The 23,891-nt window shown below is 34.3% G+C and overlaps 1 pseudogene; it reads left to right on the top strand.

Moving 5' to 3' along the window:
- The first annotated feature begins 11,305 nt into the window (after positions 1-11,305).
- Positions 11,306-23,891, top strand: part of LOC149542565 (uncharacterized) — a 35,086-nt pseudogene continuing 22,500 nt past the window's right edge.

Below are 23,891 nucleotides of genomic sequence, written 5' to 3'. Positions count from 1 at the left end.
GGGCATATATCTTAGCTCATGCAAGGTATGGATGTCATTATAGCTACTATGGGACCATGTTGCAGAGACCTACAATCAAATCTCTCACTTTTTAGAGATCTTACTCTGTTTTGATTTTGCAGCACCATCTCAGGTGATAGTAAAACTTGTAGTGTTGACTAGTACAAAGTTGCCAATTGCAAAATCCCCCTCACCATTCATCATGGCATTAAACTATCTATTATGTTAGCTCTGATTAGCTTGGTAAACCTAAGCCCCAAGCTTGTCCTATCTCATTGAGCACTCAAATGTTCTTGGGCATGTTGAACCAAAATGTTTGTAAGAGTCACTAAGTGCCATAGGGAAGAAATCTTTGATGGGGAATATCTTAGAGCTTGTGTGAGGTATGGATGTGATTCTAGGTGCTATAGGAGTGTGTTATGGAGAAGTACAATAACCTCTCTCTCTTTTTGGAGATCTTACTCCATTTTGATTTTGCAGCGCCATCTTAGGTGATGCTAAAACTTGCAGCGTTGGCCAGTACAAAGTTGTCAACTGCCAAATCTCTCTCACCATTCATTGTGGGATCAATTTGTCTATTATTTTAGCTTTGAGTGGCTAGGTAAACCCTATCCCCAAGCTTGTCCCATCCTGTTGAGTGCTCAAACATTCTTGGGCATGCTGAACTGAAATGTCCCTAAGAGTCACTAAATGCCATAGGGCAGTAATCTTTGATGGGGCATATCTTGAAGCTCATGTGAGATATGGATGTAATTATAGGTTCTATAGGACCATGTTATGGAGACCTACAATAACCTCTCTCTCTTTTTGGAGATCTTATTATATTTTGATTTTGCGGTGCCATCTTGGGTGATGCTGAAACTTGGTGTGTTGGCCAATACAAAATTACAAACTACCAAATCTCTCAAACGTTTCATCATGGGATTGAATTGTCTATTCTATTAGCTCCAAGTAGCTAGTTAAAAATTAGCCCAAAGCTCATGCCATTCTATTGAGCACTCAAATGTTATTGGGCACGCCAAACTAAAATATCCCTAAGAATCACTAAATGCCATAGAGCAATGATCTTTGATAGGCCATATCTTGGAGCTAGTGTGAGGTATGGATGCAATTCTAGGTGCTATAGGACTGTGTTGCAGAGACCTACAATAACCTCTCTTTATTTTTGGAGATCTTATTCTATTTTAATTTTGTGATGCCATCTTGTTTGATGCTGAAACTTGTAGTTTTGGCTAGTACAAAATTGCCAACTGCCAAATCTTTCTCACCTTTCATCATGGGATCAAATTGTTTGTTTTGTTAGCTCTGGGTGGCTGGGTAAACACTAGCCATAGCTCCTCCTATCCTATTGAGTGCTTGAATGTTCTCAAGAACACCAAACCAAATCATCCCTAAGAGTCACTAAATGCCATAGGGTAGCGATCTTTGATTGTGGTAACTAGATATGTCATCTCATCCAATAATGGATACTTGTGATAGAGGGTAAGGGGTGATCATACACATCATTTTGAACATATTATTTTTTATAGTAATAAGGTAATCCTTGTTTTTATGTCAATGGAGTTGAGGCCACCTATAAACCCAAGTTTCCTTAGTCCTAACGATTTTTCATTTTTTGTTGTTTTGGTTAATAAGTTGACTCAATCAGTGTTTTGAGAGTCATTACACCTTATATAGCTGCATGTTATCATTGAATGGATTTAGTGAAAGATGCTAAGGATATTCTTGGTTGTCTTAATATTCATTTCATGGGTTTGAAACATAATCACTTCCCTTTGTCTAGAGTTGTCCAAAAATCAACAAATTACATGTTGTTGCAAAGAAAATATAGTCATAGGATGTTGGAAGATTGTTTTCACTCATAGGATGTTGAAGAATCTCTTAGAAGGATGGAGTAGATGATAAAATGAAGTTTGTGAGATAGTTATTAGGTGTTCATTGAAGTCTCTAAGATGTTAGTTTGAAGCAAGAAGTTGATTATAATCCTTTTCTCAAATTTGCTCATTTTTCCCTTATTGCTTCCCAAGTCTTGAATAGGGAAAGTGATCAAGTAGTTTTGTGAAGTCGGTTAGAAGTTTGTTCAATGTTGTAACCAAGTTGGAAAGAGTCTTTTAAGACACTTACGAAGGTGGGAGAGGTAGTTTTCCTTAAAAGTGTTCTTGCTGGGAATCCACTAGCTTTTGGTTTGAGTACTCTGCATCATTTTAGATGCAATTTACATTCAAATGAATTACATGAAATGTACTTAAAATGTAAACAATAAAAAAAAGATATATATTATGATAACGAATAATGTCATACATGAATGAACATATAATATATTGTGATAATCAATAATGTCATTACATGAATGAACATATAATATATTATGATAACCAATAATGTCATACATGAACAAACATATAATATAAAATGATAACTGATAATGTCATATATTAACAAACACATAATATATTATGATAACCAATAATGTCATACATGAACAAACATATCATATCTTAACCAGTAATATCATAAGTCTAATAATGTCATGCATCAAATATATGTCATACATCAAATATAAAATGTCATATATACATCAAATTTATATCGAATACGTCCACTGATATAAAACCAAAAATATATGTCCACTAATTCCTATACATGTGTGTCTAGCAACTATATCAGAAGGGAACAAATCCCTAGAGGTCTTTAGTCATCATGTGGAGGGAGATGATGGGGTCTTCTTCACATGCTCGCTCATCCTCTTGTTTAGGCTCTTCTCTAACTCGAGCTGATACAAAAAAAGTAGATATGAATCAAAAATTATTATATATTGAAATCAAATATATTTACACACAAAATTAATTGTTTTCTTACTACCATCAAATAGTCACTCTATACATCCACCTCAAAGGTTTGCAGATGACCAGGTGTAACAAGACCCTACAACAATTCAGTCAATATAATCACTTATAAATACCATTCAAGATTTTGATACTAACTATTATAAACAAAAAATAAAACCAAAAAAATTCTTTCATCCCTTGGTCAATGGCTCTGAACTAGCCCTTGCTGCAGCAACTCCATGATCGATGGACTGGTGAAGATGAGAAGTTTTAGATGTCAATAGTTGCATGTCATATAATACAATTTACATGTAACATAAAACACATGAAACATATCTAATAAAATGAATTAAATTAACATGAAACAAATGTACCTCTATGAACCTCATATCATGCCTAGGCTTAGAGTCCCTTGTGAATGTCGATGGTCCAATAGAGAACTGATGCACATGCATAATTTTTTTTTGTTAATCCTTCATATGATTACTTAATAAATATATGTATTAATTTCAATAATAAAATTGATACGTACCTCTTCACTCATTGACAAAACAAAAAATGGGGTCAGGGGATCTATACTAGGGCTAGTAACACTCCTACCCTAAATTTTGAACAATGTCAATACATGCTAATTAATTAGTCATGCACTATACATACGAAATATGATCAAATTAGTTTATTATAATTGTAATTTACCTGTGTGTCAATGCCAAATGTCTAACTCATCAATTGATTAGTGACTAGCCCATCATCCATACTATCTCTAGCATGATTGCCAAATGTGCATAAGGATCCACATGATGTGCACATGTGACCATGATGCACAAAAGGCTCCTCCTCAACTAATGGACTCGTGCAATGAATGTGGGTTTGTGTCAAAGTATTAATAGTTCCTAGAGTGCTAGTCTCTACATGTTCCTTCACAACTAAAGGAACAATCACATGCTCACCCTGTGACTTGACAACAGGTGCCCTAACTACATTAGGGTCATGATGTGTCCCTAACCTCTCAAATGATGACCCCCCACCTCTACCCTAAGATTCTAAGATATCAAAATAAGTAAAGATCTCCCCAAGGACAAATTCACAATACAATTGCTTTAAAAAATACATTGGAACCTCATGATTGTTGCAAGGAGGGGCATTAAAGACCATCCACCATCTATCCCAAAAGTTATTTCTAATACCATCATGTATGCACCAATGGATGGGGAACCTCTTAGTTGTATGTCTAACAATATTTTGTTCACTAGGCTTTTTAAACAGTGCAAAAATGCTACCTTTTGGTATTTTTTGAAAAAAAAATTTACATCTTGATATGATAATTTGTTTGCTTAATATCTTCTTTGTTCATCCATCTTAACATGCCAAATATCCAACTGACCATTAACAGAAGCTACATGGGTCATAATGGACTTTAGGGAGGATGCCAATTGTGCTCTCATCAGATTGGTTTGTCCACAAGCTTTCAACTTACCAATGAGTGCTTGTAATTCATTTTTTCCCTCGTTCTAATTCATTCATAATGTTGTCTCGGGTGCTAGGAGGAGGTCTTCCAATCAGTGTAGGTTGTAGAATTTCTTGCTCTTGTTGTGGAGGGTTTTGATTTTCATCTTCTGGAGGGTTTTGATTAGGATCTTGTAGAGGGTTTTCATTTTGATTTTTTTGATCTAGCTAGGGATTTGGCAGTTGATTATTTACATTTCCTAATAAGAATCCAATTGCAATCTAAATAAGTAAACAAATATAAAGCAAAATTGAAAAAACCTACAAAACAATGTAAAAACTTACACAACAATACAAAAGAATATAAAACAATGCAAAAAAGAGAGTAGAAAGTGTACTACATAATCCCAATCTTGAACTTCGATGAGAACGAGGAATTTTGAAGAGGTGGGTAACACAATTCTACAACTTCTTCAATCTGCGTCCATGTTGTTTGGGAGAAATGTAAAAGCCAAATGAAATGATAAAATGGGCCACAGGTTTGCAACCCATTTTAAAAAGATTTTGATTTTTAGACTGTGTATAGAATTTGGCTTGCACTCCACAAGCCTAAGGCTTGTAGAGCCCAAGCCAAAGCACATGCATGCTATAGCACATGTGTGCTATGGCACATATGGGCTTTGTAAAATAAAATAAAAGCTTTAGGTGTCATGTTTTTGGCACCACAACTTGGTGCACATACCCTATAGGAAAGGAAGAAGGAGTCGGATTTGATATGGAAGTGACACATGTCCACTTGAATCTCCTTCCATTTCTACTACAAAGCTTCTCTCTTCTCTCTACAACCAAAAACTGAAAAGAATCTCATCATTGAGTGTAACAAACTTGAAATATCTCTTCCTAATGATGAGAAACACTTTCTATGATAAAATATCATATATGCATTTGAAATGCTAATAAAATCTTCTACTAAATTAATTTGGAGGTGAAAATATCATCACTAACTACATCCTTACTACATTTGGAATACACCTAGTTCATCATTTCACCAAAAATAAAATTTGAACTGCTATAATAGAAAGTGGTTGAAAAAAAGGAAACTAGTACAAAACTTTGAATAACTCAAACATGTGGCTTCTTGTGTAAAAAAAACCTCCAAATCTGGAAAGTTAGTTCTGAGAGCTTTCCGACATTATATGATAGTCCTATGTTGGCTTATCAAAAATGCCCAAGATGTCTATTTGAAAATCAGATTTAGACTGGTATGATATGCGTTTCAACTTTGCAAATATTTGATTTTATATTAAAGTTGAAACTATACCATATAAATTTTTTAATTTAAATGGACTTTTGCATGTTCAAAATTAAAAATAAAATAAAATATAATTATTTGAACCTAAGTTTTCCCTCCAATTTCCATCCAGGTCAAACCTAGGTTGCCCGACTTCACACATGGCATGATGTGATTGGTCAATTTTTGCATCATCACCACCACTTGGGTGCTATGTGGCACCCTCTGATTGACCCACTGATCTGCCACTTGTCACTTGATAGAATTCCATGTGGCAACTTCTCATTGGATCTCCTTACACAATCATCTCACAACATCATTTTCCTACTGAGCACCTTGCCACATCATGGCCACATGGCATCCTCTAATTGGCTGAAACAACTTTGTGCCACATCATTAGCCACCCAAATACACTACCATGTGGTGCCTCTATACTTCCCCACATTCCTTATCTTCTAAGCATCTTTTGTTGGATTGTGCCAGGTGTTGCAATTTGGTAAAGTGCTCCTAGAACCTACCATGTCATCATTGACTACCACATGTCAACACAACACTTCCTCGCTTTGCTTAATGAACTTGCATCTTCATTTTATGGGGAAGCCTGAGCTGCTTGATCTTACTGCATGTCACAATCTGATGCCTCTAATCTTGGATACCAAAAAGTGTAGGGATTATGAGCAGCCTAAGATTGTTGAATCTATCTAGAAAACATTTGGAAGGTGAGATAATAGGTTCCCTTGGGCAGATATCAACTCTGGAGTAGTTAGATTTGTCTAAAAAAAAGCTAGAGGGGAGAATTCAAGAGGATATATCTCTATTAATGAAGCTAGCCTTGTTGGATCTATCTTCCAATAGGCTTTATGGATGAATACCAAGAGGAATGTAGCTACAGTCATTTAACACCACTTCATTCTAGAAGAACCTTATGTGCTTGTACTAGGAACCTCTAGGGGGTTGTAGTCCCAAGAATAAAGCTCCTCTACTCCCATTGATAGAGGATCATGGAAAATCAATATGGGCTATAATAGATGAAAGAGGCTCCATGATTACCATGGGGATCGGCTTCGGGACCACGTTTGGTGGAACAATATTAGAATTTGGTCCCTCAAAATTAAAGCATTCTATAGAGATGTCGATTCTAAAACATATAGTTGGAGTCTAAAGTATTGCCCTCATTTTATCTTTCACTCATCCATGTCCACATCTATCATCACTACCTAAACATTGTTCTTTCTATTCTTTAGTTTCCATGTAGCCTACTTGTTGAAAGATTTATTAGTTTCCCTATTTTTTGGTTAGGTGATATACTAAATAATTAAAGATAAAAGGGTACAATAAAGCATGGGAAGGGCATTGGCTGATAGGTGTGTGCCTTTTGTGGTTTACTTGTATTACTCTCTTTGCACAGAGTCATACTATGTCCATAACATTTTTATTTGCTGCAATGCAATGACAAGACATGTTAATTATCATGCTAGAAAAAGATAAGAGTTCTAGGAAATTTCTTTTCCATTTTCTTTTCTTAAAATTTTATAGAAAAAAAATATATGTGAGCTATATTAATCCCTTCTAGGAACTAATGTTCTCGTTGGACCACTCTATAGTGATCAGGGCTAGTATTTATTTTTATTGATTTTCATTATTGTTTTTTTTACTATGAGATTACTTTTATAACTTTCCTATCTTGAACATGATTTTTTTTTAAAATTTCATCTTCAATGAGAATCTATGCTTCATATTTCTAAATTTTTTAATAAATTGATGATAATTAGAGTAATTAAAAAGTATTTATTTATAAATCTAAATTCAAGTACATTAAGGGTCCATTTGGTTCCTGGAAGATGACAGGAATTGGCTTTTTCAAAATCTGGATTTGAAATTTTTTGCGTTTGTTCCAAATTTGGTAAAATGGAATTATCATTCCAAACTTCTAATTTTGACTAAAAACTAAGTTTTCCAACTTCCTACTAGCAAGTAGGAATTGAAAATCAAAATCTAGTTTTTTTTTAAAGGAGTGTAAAAACAATAGATTGGACTACTTTTGAATTTTCCATCAACTCCAATCTTAAGCATAAAAATGTGTCTTCACACACATCTTTCAACTGAAACAAATGGTTTAAGTGAAATCCTAAAAATTGGAATGAAGATTGCAAAACCTTGATTTGGCTAAACCAAGGTTTGTAGAAATCTTGATTTTTAAAATTCCACAAACCAAACAGACCCTAATTATCTCATAGCTTAACCAAAGTATTTTAAACGACATGAACAAATATTATACTTCAAATTAAATTTTAATTTTAAAATTAAAATAAACAATTATTATCTCAAATAAAAACTATTACTATGCTTATACATTTCTATTTGTACTGTAATTTACTAAAACGAAAGTAACACCCCTAGGTGACACTTAATTAGTTTTGAATGTAAAATGAATTTTCCGCATCAAAAGTTCTTCAATCCTAGTTTATATCTCATAATTTTTCTCTATCTCATTACATTATTTAAGTTTTTATTATTCTTTGGCCAACACCTTAACTAGTTTTTGGTTGAGTGCATTGATTTGATTGATATTGTAACTAAATATAGGTAAGCTTAATCTACTTTGTGGAGTTTTGAATATCTTCTCCTTGGCGATTTAACTTGAATAATTTTTTGACACCTCCAAACTCTAATGAAAATAATAAATTTGGATTTACATGGTGCAAAAAGATCTGCAAAAGGAGGTCCTCATCTTAATAATATGTTTTGTGGATAAGCCCATAGATCCTCACTATTTCTTCTTCTAGTGTCAGTAATATGAATCCATCCAAATCCAAGTTTTCATACGAAGTAACATTAGAGTCGGCAGTAGTAGAGAGAGAGAGAGAAAAAAAACCATCAAAGCAGAACGCTGCTTTGGCAAGTGACGCGAGACAGAAATACATATTTCATAGAATTGAGCTCCTCAAATGTATGACCGGGTGGGAGACAATGATTTGAAGTTCAAATTCAAACAGAAACTTGAATCTGCTCAAACGCTGAACAAATGACCATGACTAAGATGCCAATTATATAGTATAAAAGTCTATATGGCACCACTTAACACATTCTAAAGAAAAAATATACTTAAAAAAGTTCTCTGACGAGTACTTTACTTTAAAAAAAGGTCTCTAACAAGTATTTTTTGTATTGGCAGATAAGTAGGTAGGCTATAGGCCAGGCTCCAAATAGTTAAACATCACATATTAAGGCTTGATTCCTAGTGTAAAAGTGTTAAATAGTTAAAGTTTGACTTACTAATCCAGGCTTAATTTCCTCCTTAGTATGTAATGTTTAAAGCTGGCAGGGCCATATTATTGTGTAGCTATTCAATGGATTGCAGCAGGTAGGCTATATTCTTTCTTTGGAAAACATGGAAAAATCATAACCGTTACTGTCAGAGAGAGGGAGATAGGCATGCGTGGGTTTGAATTAAATTAAATGACTACTCAAGTCAATACGGTGTGAGGAATAGAAGGAATGACAAGTGACATATATCCAGGCTGGCACAATGAGTCTTCAAGCCATTCATGTGTTTCAGTATGAAAAGATGGATTGCAGTAGGAAAAAGACACGACATGCGTTATTTTGGATGCTCATGTGGGGAGGCTTGGCACTATTGGAAGAATTAATTTCTATCCAACAACTATTGTCAGCAGCCTTATGGTTGGTTAACCATCCACTGTTCAGCCCACACTCCAGCATCGTCCAAAGTAATTGCACAGCAGACAAATAGCCGTCCACAGCTGCAGAGAAACAAAGCACACATTTTCCACATGCAGCCGTCCAAACACCAACCAACTCAGCCATCCATCTCAACTAATCTCATTAATATTGTAGCTATTTCTATGCTATAGTCAAGATAGCATTTACTATGCATTTTCTTATAAATAGCATAAGTTAGGCTTGTGATCAGTAGAGCCCATTTTGGGTTTCTCATTGTGGATCATGAGTGGATGGAATGCTGTAGCATTCTAAAGATTTGTAATGGAGTTTAGTTATGTTAATGAGTATGAAGTGTTGTAGCACAACTTGATGTCTTTGTGTTTTTCTTATTGATTTGAATGTTTATCATTGCATTCATATTTATCTTTGATCCACTCTATCCACCTCCTTAAAGTGGTATCAGAGCTAATGGGAGATGATCTTGGAGATCATGGAGAGGTCGATGATCTTGAAGTGTTTTTTGGCAAATGAAAAGTTTCAGCCATTGAGTATTTTTCATTAAGGTTGTGGCATCGTAGCCCAACAGGCAATGGCATTTGAAGTTATCTTCTGCAAGAATAAAGAGAAGAACAAGTCAAGAGATTTCTATGAGAAACAAAGAAGCTATGAAAAGAAGAAATCCAAAGTTGAAGTGTGTGTTAGAAACATGTGGAGCATCTTTGTGCAAGCAGGAGTGCCAAAGAATGCATACACATGACATGGAAGATATTGATCATGAAAATTTTTATTATGTTTGTGTTTGAAATATGTGTGTTAGTTGTTATGCATTAGTTGTTAAAGTTAAGTTAGTTATCTTAGGTGTGATAAAAGGTGAGATGGTGTGCTAAAGCTTGTTGTCATAGTGCAAAGGTCTCTGTGTGTGCTGATTTGGAGTTTAAGTGTTGGAATCTGGATGAGAAAATGTTTAAGGCTTTGTCATATCAAATGTGGTCATGTAATAGTAGATTGCTGAATTGATATTCCCCAATCAAGTGATGAAGATTGAATGAGAATTGCTTGTTAATAATCTATTGTAAGGGGTGCATTATCGGTTGTGCCCGACACCCTAAAGGTTTTTTGGTTTGACATATTGATGAACCATGTATGTGAAAAGGATTCCTATAGAAATGGCGAGTACAGCGGCTGGGTACCCATGTATATTGGTAGATGGATTTCTTTTTATATGGACTCAATAATCAGTTTGATGCAGGTCAAGAAAGAGAAAGGCTCAAAGTGATGATAGTTTCCCTATAATGATGATTCATGGTCAATAGAACCAATGAATGCTTGGTTTGTAAACCATTTGAGTGCAAAGTTTATGGTGATCTTGAAACCATATTTGTGATGTTTGAGAAGTTTGTGGTAAACTTTAAACCACTTCAGAATTGCATTGGTTAGGGGTAAGCCGTAAAACCCGAAGTAATTATGACAAGGGAAAACAATATAAATGCAGTAGCATTAGTGACAGAAATTAAGGGGGAGTGTTGGAAGAATTAATTTCTATCCAACAACTATTGTTGGCAGCCTTATGGTTGGTTAACCATCCACTATCCAGCCCACACTCTAGCATCGTCCAAAGTAATTACATAGTAGACAAATAGCCGTCCACAGCTGCAGAGAAATAGAGCACACATTTTCCACATGTAGCTGTCCAAACACCAACCAACTCAGCCATCCATCTCAACTAATCTCATTAATATTGTAGCTATTTCTATGCTATAGTCAAGATAGCATTTACTATGCATTTTTTTATAAATAGCATAAGCTAGGCTTGTGATCAGTAGAGCCCATTTTGGGTTTCTCATTGTGGATCATGAGTGGATGGAATGTTGTAGCATTCTAAAGATTTTTAATGGAGTTTAGTTATGTTAATGAGTATGAAGTGTTGTAGCACAACTTAATGTCTTTGTGTTTTGCTTATTGATTTGAATGTTTATCATTGCATTCATATTTATCTTTGATCCACTCTATCCACCTCCTTCAGGCACTAGCTTTCACATTAACCAGCTCATTGCCCATGTACAACACCTCACTTTCTTCTCACCCCTCTGCTTTACATGGCCATGTTGTTGTGAGTATAATCTTTTCTGTTGTTAAAGGCCATATGTTGCTCGACAAGGGCGATGAAGATGATTTTGAGAAGGAAGACGTGGAATCCATACTCCCTTTCGAAGATGGAATTATAGAAGACCCAATGCACTACCTTTCCAACTAGACTCCCACCAATTCGAGAAATGTGTGCTCGTGGAATGGCATTTGGTGCAAAAAGAATACCAAGCGAGTTGTGGCCATCATTCTGCCTCAATTGGGATTGGAAGGTACTATTTCACCTTTCATAGGGAACCTTTCTTTACTAGCAGTTCTCAATCTTTCTGATAATTCGTTGAGGGAAAGTATTCCACCTCAGATTGGCCAATTGAAGGGGTTGAGACTACTGGACCTGAAATCAAATTGGCTGGTGGGTTCCATCCCCACATCTCTTGCCACTTGCACGCACATCCAGTGGATCAAACTTTCAAACAACAATTTGAGAAGGAGCATACCAAAAGAATTTGGTGGCCTGGGAAACTTACAACATCTCTTCTTGAATGATCTAAGCGAGAGCATTCCAAATGCTCTAGGGAAGTCCACGTCTCTACTTTATTTGGCCCTCAGCTTTAACAGTCTCAAAGGTACCATCCCTCTTCTCAGTAATTGTTAAATAATCATTCGGGATATGTTTAGTTCAAGAAGTAGTCCGACAGTTTGATTATGTAACAATTAATATAGTTTCTTCAATTGCCCGAACAGTTTTTTAAGGTTGTATATATTCTTTTGCTATTTTAATAAAATTTTCTCGTGTGTGTGTATTTTATTTCATTTCTTTGGGCCTGTTACTATGGTATCAGAGCCAAGTTGTTGGAGAAAAATAATTTAGATTGAATTGTGATTCTAATGCATTCTTTAATTTCAATCATTGGAATAGTTCTTTCTGGAAAAGAGAATTATCATGAATGGTTTCGAAAAGTTAAAAATACACTTATTTTTAATGATTTGTGGGATGATGTTTGTGAAAGAAAAGATGACAAAGAAGAGTCGGAGTAGCCTACAAATGTAAAGGAACTCGTCATCTGGAAGGCTAAAGACAAAAAGGCTTATGCTCTCATTGCTGCCTCCATTACTGAAGAGGTAAGTAGACATATAATCTCCTGTAAGAGTGCATTTGCAGCATTAAAGAAACTCAAAGATCTGTATGATTCTCATTCAAAACTTGAAATAATTCAAATATAGATGAAGTTATTCAATTTAGAAATGAAAGATAATGATATGATGAAGTTAGCCTCTGAAATTAGGGCTTTATTTCATGATATTGAAGCCATAGGTGTAAAAGTAGATTTACAACTCACTACTTTTATTAAAGCTCTTTATCCTACCTATTCACACTCTTGAATCTCTTCAAGCTAGTGAAAAGATGAAAGATATAACATTTGAAAAACTTATGGAGAAGATTGCAGAGAGGGAAAAAGCATTTGGAAAAAAAGATTCACTTTCAAATGTAGAAACTTTGTGTCTTGCATAGAAACAACAGGGGAAAACATCCAAAGATGAGCCTTCCAGACATGACAGTGGCAGCAAAGGTCATGGAAGAAGACAATCTAGAGGCAGGGGGAATAAAAATTATCAAGGTGATAGACAATATTCTCAGCCACAATACCAGCATAGGGATTATCAACAAAAAGAAAGGAAATCTATACAATGCTATAGATGTGGAAAAATAGGTCACAGTGCCAATATTTGCAGAATTCCATGGGACAAGATTTGTGAAAAGAAGGAGAAGCCACCAGAAAGAGGTAACGCTCCTAAATCTACACATTATGTTATTGCACATTGCAATGTTGGGATTGAAGTTTTTAGTACTTCAAATTCTTGTTTGAATGATACTTGGTTGTTAGATACTGGAGCCACATGTCATATTACCTTTAGAAGAGATTTTTTTGAGACATTCAATGATCAAGTGGATGGAGTAGTATATTTTGCTGATAAATCTGAGATAAAACCTTTAGGCATTGGGTCTATTAGACTTAAATTACCAAGTCTTTCTGATTATATACTTTCTAATGTTCTATATCTTCCACAGTTGAAGAGAAATTTAATATCACTTGTGCATATTATACAGCAAGGTCATTCAATACATATGTTTGATGGTATTATTGAGATTAGAATAGATGATGATCATGTGATTGTAATGAGTGGAGTTGAAGATGAGAAACTTTTATATTTGAAAGGTACTTTATCAAGTTCTCAGAATTATGCAAATTTCTCATAGCATGGTGGTAATATTTCTTCTAGTTTGTTATGGCATGCAAGATTTGGTCACATTAACTATGATAGTCTCAAAATTCTGAAACAAAATGGACTTCAAGGACTTCCCACTATCCCAAAACAAATTTCTCAATGTGATGCTTGCATTTTAGGCAAACACAGTAAACAACCTTTTCATGATTCTATGTTTAGAGCTTCTAGAAAGTTGAGTCTCATTCACTCATATTTGTGTAGGCCTATGCCCTTTCCATCAACAAATGAAATAAATACATAATGACTTTTATTGATGACTATACCTGGATGTGTTGGGTTTATTTATTAAAAGAGAAATCTCAAGCTTTTGATACTTTCAAAAAATTTCATTTATGGATTAAAAATGAGACTCAACTCAATATTGGAACCCTAAGAAGTGATAATGGTGGTGAGAACACTTCTAAAGATTTTGCAAATATTTGCAGGAAAATGATATTAAGCATCAAAAAGTGTTCCATATAACCCATAGCAGAATGGTGTAGCTGAACGTATGAATCAAACACTCTTGAATATGGTAAGATCTATGATGTTTTTCAAAAATGTTAAATTAATGTCTTGGGGAGAAGCAATTCTCTGTGCTTTCTACATAAAGAATAGAAGTCCTTCTGCTACACTGCAAAGTAAAACCCCCTATGAAATGTGGTACGACCATCTTCCAAGAGTTAAGCATTTTAGGGTTTTTGGTTGCACATGTTATGCTTTAATCCCTACTCACTTGAGAAATAAATTGGAAGCTAGGAGTAGAAAGTGCATTTTTTTGGGATATTCTACTACTTCCAAAGCTTGCCGTCTATATGATGAAGAGAATAAAAAAAAAATTCTTTCTAAAGATGTTATATTTCTTGAATTTGACAAAGATGCACACAATGTTGACAAACAACTTTCTCATCTTGATAGATTTCAATCAAAAAAATTCTATCATGAATGGGATAATGAACTTTCAACTCTTGAAGGGGGGATTCTCTTTCTAAGTCAATCTTTGGAAGTTAGAAAGAATGAAGAACCTGTTGAAAGAGAAGACAATAGTTCTCAACAAAATTTAGAATCTAAAATAGTTTGTGACAGAGAAGATTTTTGTGAAGAACTCGTTGCACAAGAATGTGAACCAGCTTGTGAAGAATCTAATTCAAAGGCTCTGGAGGTTGATAAAACATCAGAGCAATCAATCTGTAGATCAATGCAGACCAAGAAAATTCCTCAGTGGTATGAAGATTTTGAATTAAATTTTTCTATTGTTGATGAACCTTCTTCATTTCAAGAAGCAACAACAAGCATTGATGCATGGAGAAGTGCAATGCAAAGGGAGTATGATGCTCTCATAAAAAATGAAACTTGGAGGTTAGTGGATCCTCCAATTGGTGCACAACCTATTGGTTGGAAGTGGGTTTATAAGAACAAATATAAAGTTGATGGTTCACTTGATAAACATAAAGCAAGACTTGTAGCAAAAGGATATGCTCAGAGAGAAGGTGTTGACTACACTGAAACTTTTGCTCCTATAGCCAAGTGGAGAACTATTTGAGCATTTTTTTCTTTGGTAGTACAAAAATGATGGCATATACATCATATCGATGTTAAAATAGCCTTTTTAAATGGAGATTTGAAGGAAGATGTCTATATGCTACAACCTCAAGGTTTTGTTATCAAAGGCTAGGAACAAAAGGTATTTAAATTGGTAAAATCATTGTATGGTTTTAAGCAAGCACCACGTGCTTGGTATGAAAAATTGACTAAGCACATCCTAAAATTAGACTACAAGAATTTTAGTCTTGATGATGCAACTCTCTTTGTCAAGAAAACTGGTAGATCAATTGTGTATGTAGTTGTATATGTTGATGATCTTCTCATCATAGGCAATAATGATGGTTATATAGAATCCATTAAGAGAGAGTTGAAAAATGTTTTGATATGGCTGACTTGGGATTACTTCATTATTACCTAGGTATTGAAGTCATTCAAAATCTTAAGTTCATTTTTATTCCTCAAAAAAAAAATATTGGAGAGTTATTATATAGATTTGGGATGAAAGATTGCAATTTTGTTTCCACTCCAATGGAGCAAAATATGAAACTTTCATCCAATGAAGGAAATAGTTTTAAAGATCCAACCAAGTACAAGCAGCTTGTTGGAAGTTTGATTTATCTCACCACTACTCGCCCTAACATTACTTTTGTAGTAGGAATTTTATCCATATTTATGCATAAACCATGTGAGGGGCATTGGATTGTAGCACAATGAGTTTTGAAATATTTAAAAAGAACTCAAACTCTTGGCATAAAATATTCAAGAGTTTCAAACTTCCATCTTACTGGCTATGCTGATTCAGATTTTAATTGTGACAAAGAGAATGGGTTATTTACTTTTGGTTATTTGATGACCCTAGGATCAACAGCTATTACTTGGAGATCAAAGAAACAAATAATTCCTACTGACTCTACAACTAAAACAGAATATGTAGCAGCAGCTCAAGCTACAAAGGAAATTGTGTGGCTAAGGAAAATTCTTGATGACTTGCAAGAGACATAGACAGCTTCAACAAATTTATTTGTTGATAACAATTCTGCAATACAATTGGCATCGAATCCTAAATTTCATGATCGAACCAAGCATATCAACACCAAATATCACTTGATTCGATATCATGTTGAGGCAAAAACTATACAATTGAAACATTGTTCCACTGAAGAACAAATTGCGGATATTTTTACTAAAGTATTGGGATGTGTTAAATTTGAACAATTTTGAATGCTACTTGGCATGACAAATATCCCTTCAGATTAAGGGAGGAATGTTAAATAATCATTCGGAATATGTTTAGTTCAAGAAGTAGTCCGGCAGTTTGATTATGTAATGATTAATATAGTTTTCTCAACTGCCCGAACAGTTTTTAGGTTGTATATATTCTTTTGTTATTTTAATAAAATTTTCTCCTGTGTGTGCATTTTATTTCATTTCTTTGGGCCTATTATAGTAATTGCTCTTCTTTATCCAGCATTGATATTTCACACGATTTCTAAAGTGGTGGCATCCCGTCTGAAATGGGGATGTTGAAGAAATCTCAATTGCTTGGCCTGCAATCTAACAGGTTGGGGTCTCGAATCCCAGCAGCTCTAGGTAATTGTTCATCAGTTGAGGTGTTGTTTCTATGGGATAAATCACTGAAAGGCGATTGTCGCTGTATGGCCCAGGAAACTGTAGCAATCTTGTGTGGCTTCATGTTGGAACGAACCCCAGAATGAGCAGACCCCTACCTCAGACTATCTCCCTGCTACCCCTATCCACTCTTTCCTTAATCACTAACAATTTTTCAGGAACCATCCCACAACTCATTCTCAATCTCACCCACTTAACTTAATTAAATTTAGGTGCAAAACAATTACATGGGAGCCATTTCCGATGGCATTGGAAATCAGAGAGAGTTATCTTATCTAAATCTGGGCACAAATAGTTGAACAGGCACCATACCCCAAGTAATAACTCGACTGACCAAGCTTGAAGAACTTTACTTGGACACCAATCAATTGACAGGGCTAGTTCCAGAGGGAATAGAAAGCCTCCAAGAATTAAAATTTATGACTTTGCAATTCAACAATCTGACAGGCACGATACCCGAGTACATTGGAGAGCTCAAATCTTTAACAAACCTGTTTCTTCATTTCAACAACTTTACTGGTTCTGTTCCTCAAAGTATTGGGATGGTCAGGAATCTTACGAGGCTGCTGCTCCAGAGCAATAACATTTTCGGGAGTATTCCTAAATCTATCAATGCTTTGGACTCGTTGGACGAGTTAGATATGTCAGATAACAGCTTGTATGGGGAAATTCCAGAGGGAATAACTAACTGTGCTGCTCTCAAGCGCTTAAGTTTGGCTCAGAATAAGCTGAGTGGAGAGATTCCACATCTGCCGTCACTGCCTAGACACTGTTTCGTCTATTCTTCAGTTTCCATGTACCCTACTTGTTGAAAGATTTATCAGTTTCCCTATTTCTTGTTAGGTGATATACTAAATAACTAGCAATCTAGAAATGCCGAAGAAATATGTGGAATCAAATAAGAAAGGAACTAACAAGATCTGTAGATAAACTGTTTAGTTAATAAATTTGAATAGGGAGAGTTGCAAAGATGGGATGGAAAGGGGAACCCCTCAACTTTTGCCTAATGCATTGGGATGTATGGGGACCTCTTGTCTCCTCTTGTAAAAAGGTGCAGAGGATAATGTTTGCAGAGCATGAATAGCTGTAATTCTATTTTATAAATTATTATAATAGGATCTGCCTTCTTGGCAATACTTATCCAAAGAAAAATGCCTTTAGAAAGCATGATAAAATTCATAAAATTCACAAGGGAAAAAAAACAGTCAGCCTGGGGAATCATGCAGGTAATTAGAGGAAAATATTAGCAATACAAATTCATCAAGGGAAATTTCTTCTGCCATCGTCTACTTTTATCATGCTATGCAATGCATCAAAGGAAATTTATTCTGTCATTGTCTACTTTTATCATATTTTATCATGTTATCTGGAGTCAGTGGCTAACTAGCTGATTGGATTCCTTATATTTGATTTTTAAATTTAAGTACAATAATACAAAAACATTGCAAATCAATTTTTAAATTAGTTATTAAATCATTCAAAATGTTAATTTGGTCGGCTAGCTAGATGCTTCCCTATCTAAGTATGATAGTATAGTTTCTCAAAGAGTCTAAACTTAAAATAGTCACTCAAGTTTTTCAGTTCCTTCTATTTGTTAAGGAATGTTTTAGTTCCTTCCTTTGTTAACGAATTTGTGTCTAGGAGCCCAAATCCAAATTTGGATCCAATCCAGATCTAGATTCATGCTAGGATTCATCTGGATTTGAGTAAGATCTTTGTTGTGGACTATGGATCCATGGACTGCGAATCCAAACAAATCCATAGTCCAAAACAAGGATACTGCACAAATCCATCATGAATCCTTCATGAATTCCCAAGGACCCATAGGCCAAACTTGGAATATATATATGTGTGTGTGTGTGTGTACTCACAAATCCTAATGGAAAAATAAAAAATCATGAATCCATGAATCCGATTCAAGTACCCAAATTAGATTCATATCCCAAATCAGTAACTAAGGATCCTTCTATTTGTTAAGAAATGGTTCATTTGAAGATGCCACTTGTAAGGCTCATTTTCTTTCATTTCGTACACTATTTCCAATGCACAAAATGTGGGATTCAAAAATGGAATATATATGAAAAGTATGTAAGATGCTTTATGTTTGTAGCATGATTCAGTCAAGGCGGTACAAATTTCACTAATTGCACTTCTACAACACTTCCTACTCACAAGCTAAGAGAGATAATAGAGAATCAAAAAGATGTTCTGAAATATATAAGGTTACAAATGACATCTTGGGAGCCCTATCCAAAGATGTATCACTCAACTTCTTGTGCCTTTTCTCATATAGCATGCATCTTGCCTTGTGCCACCAACAAACAAGATATAGTAGTCAACAATAATATGGATAGTGGCTGCAATAAAAGAATAGCATATCTAACATTTGTGTGCAAAGTGATTGTTGGGACATGATTGACTAAAATTAGTCTTATGTATTCTTATGAACTAATACAAAAACATAAGATTATCACTTGGAGAACTACATCCAATAACATACCTACAGTGAGATCTGTATTAAAAAGAAAATCTAGTCCAAAGGATGCTTGTCACAACTTACTTTAAATATAGAATTGAAGAATGACCATATTTTATTTTGAACAACAATAGCAATAGGAATCTCTTCTAAGGAAATTATCTTTGAATCATAACTACAAAACAAAAGAAAGATAACCATGCCATGTAAAATATGTCAAATCATATAGTTTTTTTCTTAGAGAAGTTGGCCTAAAGAAAGATAACCATGTAGTTAATTTCAAATTCTAGCATGTCAAATATGTCAAATTGGATAGTTTTTTCCTTTTGGAAGTTGGCCTAAAGAAAGATAACCATTTAGTTGATTTCCACTTCTACCATGTAAAATATGTCAAATCATATAGTTTTTTTCTTACAAAAGTTGGCCTAAGTTTCATAATTTAAATGTACCAAAATACTTTTTACTTTTATTGCTAATTATTTAAACAACAACGCATGTACACTAAAGTTATATGTATCACCAAATTCTACAACCAAAGCACACTAGGTGCCCTATCATTTGAATATATTGGAACAGTTTATATATTTTTAACTTACAATATTTTATAAATATTTGGAGCCTAGAAGAAGGGTTTACTAAAACAATTACATGCAAGTGTACAGATGACCATAATTGAATCCAATCCAATGTACTCCTTGATTACATAGTCACCTACCTCTCTAGGAGAAAAATCCCCATCTTTTTTCATCTTCTAAGTGGTGCTAACTTAATGCTAAAATGAATATTCTTCTCCAAAACCACTCCCAAGATTGTTATTAGCCAGTCAAACTAAATTTAGCTATAGAACTACGTACTTGGTGGAGGCTTGGGATTTACTCTAAGGAGAGTCAAACTTGAATTCAAAGGATAAGAAGGGAATTTCGAGCAGAAATTAGGAAAGAGACAAGCATCAAAAAAGGGATTTCATACAGTATGGAACAACTCACTTGGAAAGTTTTTCAAAAAAAAATGCTAGAGTTTTACATGTTCCTCATTTCCAATAAGTCATCTTCTCATTAAAGCCCTTCTCATACTACTGCCTCTTGATTTAAGAAGGGAACTACCATACAAAGGGTAAATACATGACACCACTTTTGTGAAACAAATATCATGTTTACCTTTTGGATGGGCATATTTGACTATGGTCAAAATAAACTTTACAAATGATTCAAAGTTTTGAAAAAAAAATAGTGTACCCATAACACCAATTTGATCTAGGAAACTAAATATATAAACAAAAATTAATTTGATCTAGGAAATTGAATATATAAACAAAAATTGATGATAATTTGGATTCTCAACCCAAATCCATATCAATTCACACCCACCACAGTGACATAAAAAAAGTTATTAATCCAAACTAAGAGACCACCTATTCAAAATTAACAGAGTTCACCACCATTAAAGCAAAAAATGATGGATTAAGAGGGAAAAATGAGCCAATGTAGGCCAAAATAATAAATAAATAAAACCACACCCAAATAAACAATAATCTTCAAGAAGAGGATGGAAAATGGTTGAAGAATAGAATTGAAATTTCAAACATTCTTTTTAGGATTCAAAAGTGCTTGGATTGGCATATGAAATGGCGACAAATCCTATGTGCAAAAAAAACCTATTGGAGTTTGGATTCTATCTAGTTGCAATAATAGAGAAAACAAAAAAACTAATGAATATAACAATGATGTATTTAAAAAAACAATAAATGGTAGGCATTTTGCAGTAATAACATATGGCACTTTTCATATGTTACTCTATAGACAATGTTCTCAAAAGTTAAGTTGTGAGCTTTAGCAATGAGAATACTGTTGCAAGTATGATAGATATCCACTGATGCTACATATTATCAATAATAAGCAGGGATAACTTTAAGAAACCCCTCCTGAGAAAAATATTTAAAATGCTAGCAAATTCAACATTAAATATGCAAGAAAAATTTCTAATCAAGGGTGATTTTTTCATTCAAGGCAAGGGAGAAAATTATTTTCTATTGGCAAAATTTTCCTTTCTGTATCAAAATTTAACAATAACTATGGAAAATTAATTTTATTTTTTTAGTATGTAAATAAATGTAGGCAATTTTTTTTGTTGGGCATAAACATTTTCATAATGTAAGAGGCAAATTAATTATTTCATATAACTCAAAATGTTAATATAGTTGGATAATATGTCAGTTTCCAAAGAAAAATTATTTAATTTTTTGGTGAAATTATAGAGTCACAAGTGGTCCATAGCCCAGATGCCAAGTGCACACTATACAGTGTACTTGTGGTATGCCAATCCATTAAGATTAATTTAATAGTGTGCCATTTTTTATTGCCAATTTGGTCATCGTCACTTTTAATGTTGTCATTTTATGGTGAAAGGATTTAATTTGGATCATCGATATAATATAGATCAATGGCTTTATCTCTATTTTGGGCCTAATTTTAAGTGACAAACCATAAAGTCTAAATCTTCCCAAAATTGGGACATGTGTTCCAAAGACCAAAATATAAATTAGACTATAGTTGCCTAAACAAGGATAATTGTAATGGGCACCCCTGGATGTCCCAAAAACTAAACCAAATTGCTGAAAGGAATTATGTCAAACAGTTTGCATTCAACCTCTTATTTCTCCGTCTAATGTTTTAAACCCCTTATAACTCTAGAAATCAAACGTTTATTGTTTGTTGTGTTTCGTGCATAGAATTGGTATCATACAACATAAACAAGAAAGAAACTACAATGATATGCAAAGTGGAAATGAACTGCTGCTAATAAAATGTTATTTTCAGAATTCATAAAACCAAATACATGGAAGATTTATCAACTCACTAATTACTTCAGTAGTATTGACATAATACTCCAGCCCATGCTTACGAACTTGCTGCTACAATACTTTGTCCTTCAATCAGTCCACTACCTTCATAATACCATTCCCTCCAAGCGGCATAAGCGTCGGACAAGTAGTGAAGAAGATATGAGCAAAATACCAAATCTGCCTGATAATGAAGCCAATAACAAAGAATTCCAAAGGCCAAACCCCAAGGGAATGACGTCTAGAATGTTACAAGAGAGGATAGACGTCCTCAAATGCCAAGAACGGAGCTGCAACTCACACACCTATTTCTTCTCATATTCAACCTATCTAATGAAGCCACAAATGCTTCCTTTTATTCTATTTCCAAGGGTCTGCTCAACTCATATGGGCAATGTGGGATAAGAGATGTGTAATATATAAAACATATATTAAAATACCCCTTATGTATCCCTTGGGTACACATCACCATAAAATAAATATTAAAGTAACACTTTAATATTTTACAATTAAATTAGACATTACTTTAATAAAACTTCAGGCATTAAAATGTATTAGCAATCGGACTCCAAATAATGCCAGTGATAGCTCATCGAAAAGCTCTCACCGAGGAGTATCGAATCCAATCACCAAAATTGACCTGCACTGTGTCCTACTGACTTACTAAAAATAGTAAGTATGCCTGAAACTGAGTAAATCAACTTCGTTTTGCCCCAAACTGGAAATGACTAGGCCAAAACATTCCAAGATCCCATTAAACCCTTTGTTAGCCCTCAGGACTATGTAGAACAAGGCTAACACACACACACTTGGTCAACTGCTAAAAGATGGGATCATTACAATAATTGGAGACACACATCAGTAAAATGGAAGGTGATGCTCAACTCGGGGGGAAATATTAATTTATTTTAAGGGTGAAATAACATTGTTCAATAATAAAACATTAGGGAAACACTGGTGAAAATTTTAAAATAATTGTGTTCTAAAAGTAGATTACATCGACGATTGGACTAGGACTTGGGACCAATTATGTGTAAGCTAATGAGTGATTAGCCTTGGATTTTGACCCAAATTATTTAATATCTTGGTGACGTGGTTGACCCCATATGTAGGTTTTATTCATCAAATTGTGATTTCCAAAAGAGACAAAATATCCAATTGGCAAAGATTCACCACTAAAAAATTCATTGATAATAAGTAGGAACATGTCCACCACATATTCTCTTTTAGATTCTCAAAAAGGAAATCCATTGATCATAGCTAAACCTTTGCTGAGAAGCAAAAATAATTCAAACATGATGAACCTAAATCTCATAAAAATGGGAAAAGGATATGATTAATGCACTACAGTTTCAAATTTTGGCAACTAATAGAAAAAACATGTGATAAATAGAGAACTCCTAAATGAATTTGTCAACTAAATTTGCATAAACCTAAAATCCAAAATTTGGTGAAGATGTTCTAGTAAATCCAACATTTTTGAAGCAAGCAAGCATAATCTAAGGCTAAAAGCTATGGAACCAAAGCGGAGAATGGGTGGGATTGTGGGAGATTGTTAAGAAAATGAAACTCCATTATATAACACAATGCAACAATCACTTCTATGTGGCAAACAGCTCAGTGGCAGTAAGGTTTGTCACTTGACGTGACAATAATAAAACCCTTCTCCACATGGCAATCCGATTAGCATCCCTATGACATGTGCATTTGTGTTTTCTAAAAGACCTAGCAAGAAAAAAAATCCATCATTTGCATGAGAGAAGGGATGCCTTCCATTTAATAATTGTCATTTCTCTAATT

Source organism: Cupressus sempervirens, chromosome 8 (assembly GCF_028749045.1).
Source record: "Cupressus sempervirens isolate cs-2001-9-10 chromosome 8, ASM2874904v1, whole genome shotgun sequence".
NCBI lineage: Eukaryota > Viridiplantae > Streptophyta > Pinopsida > Cupressales > Cupressaceae > Cupressus > Cupressus sempervirens.
Note: the sequence above shows the minus strand (reverse complement) of the source record. Positions and strands in the feature narration are given on the sequence as shown.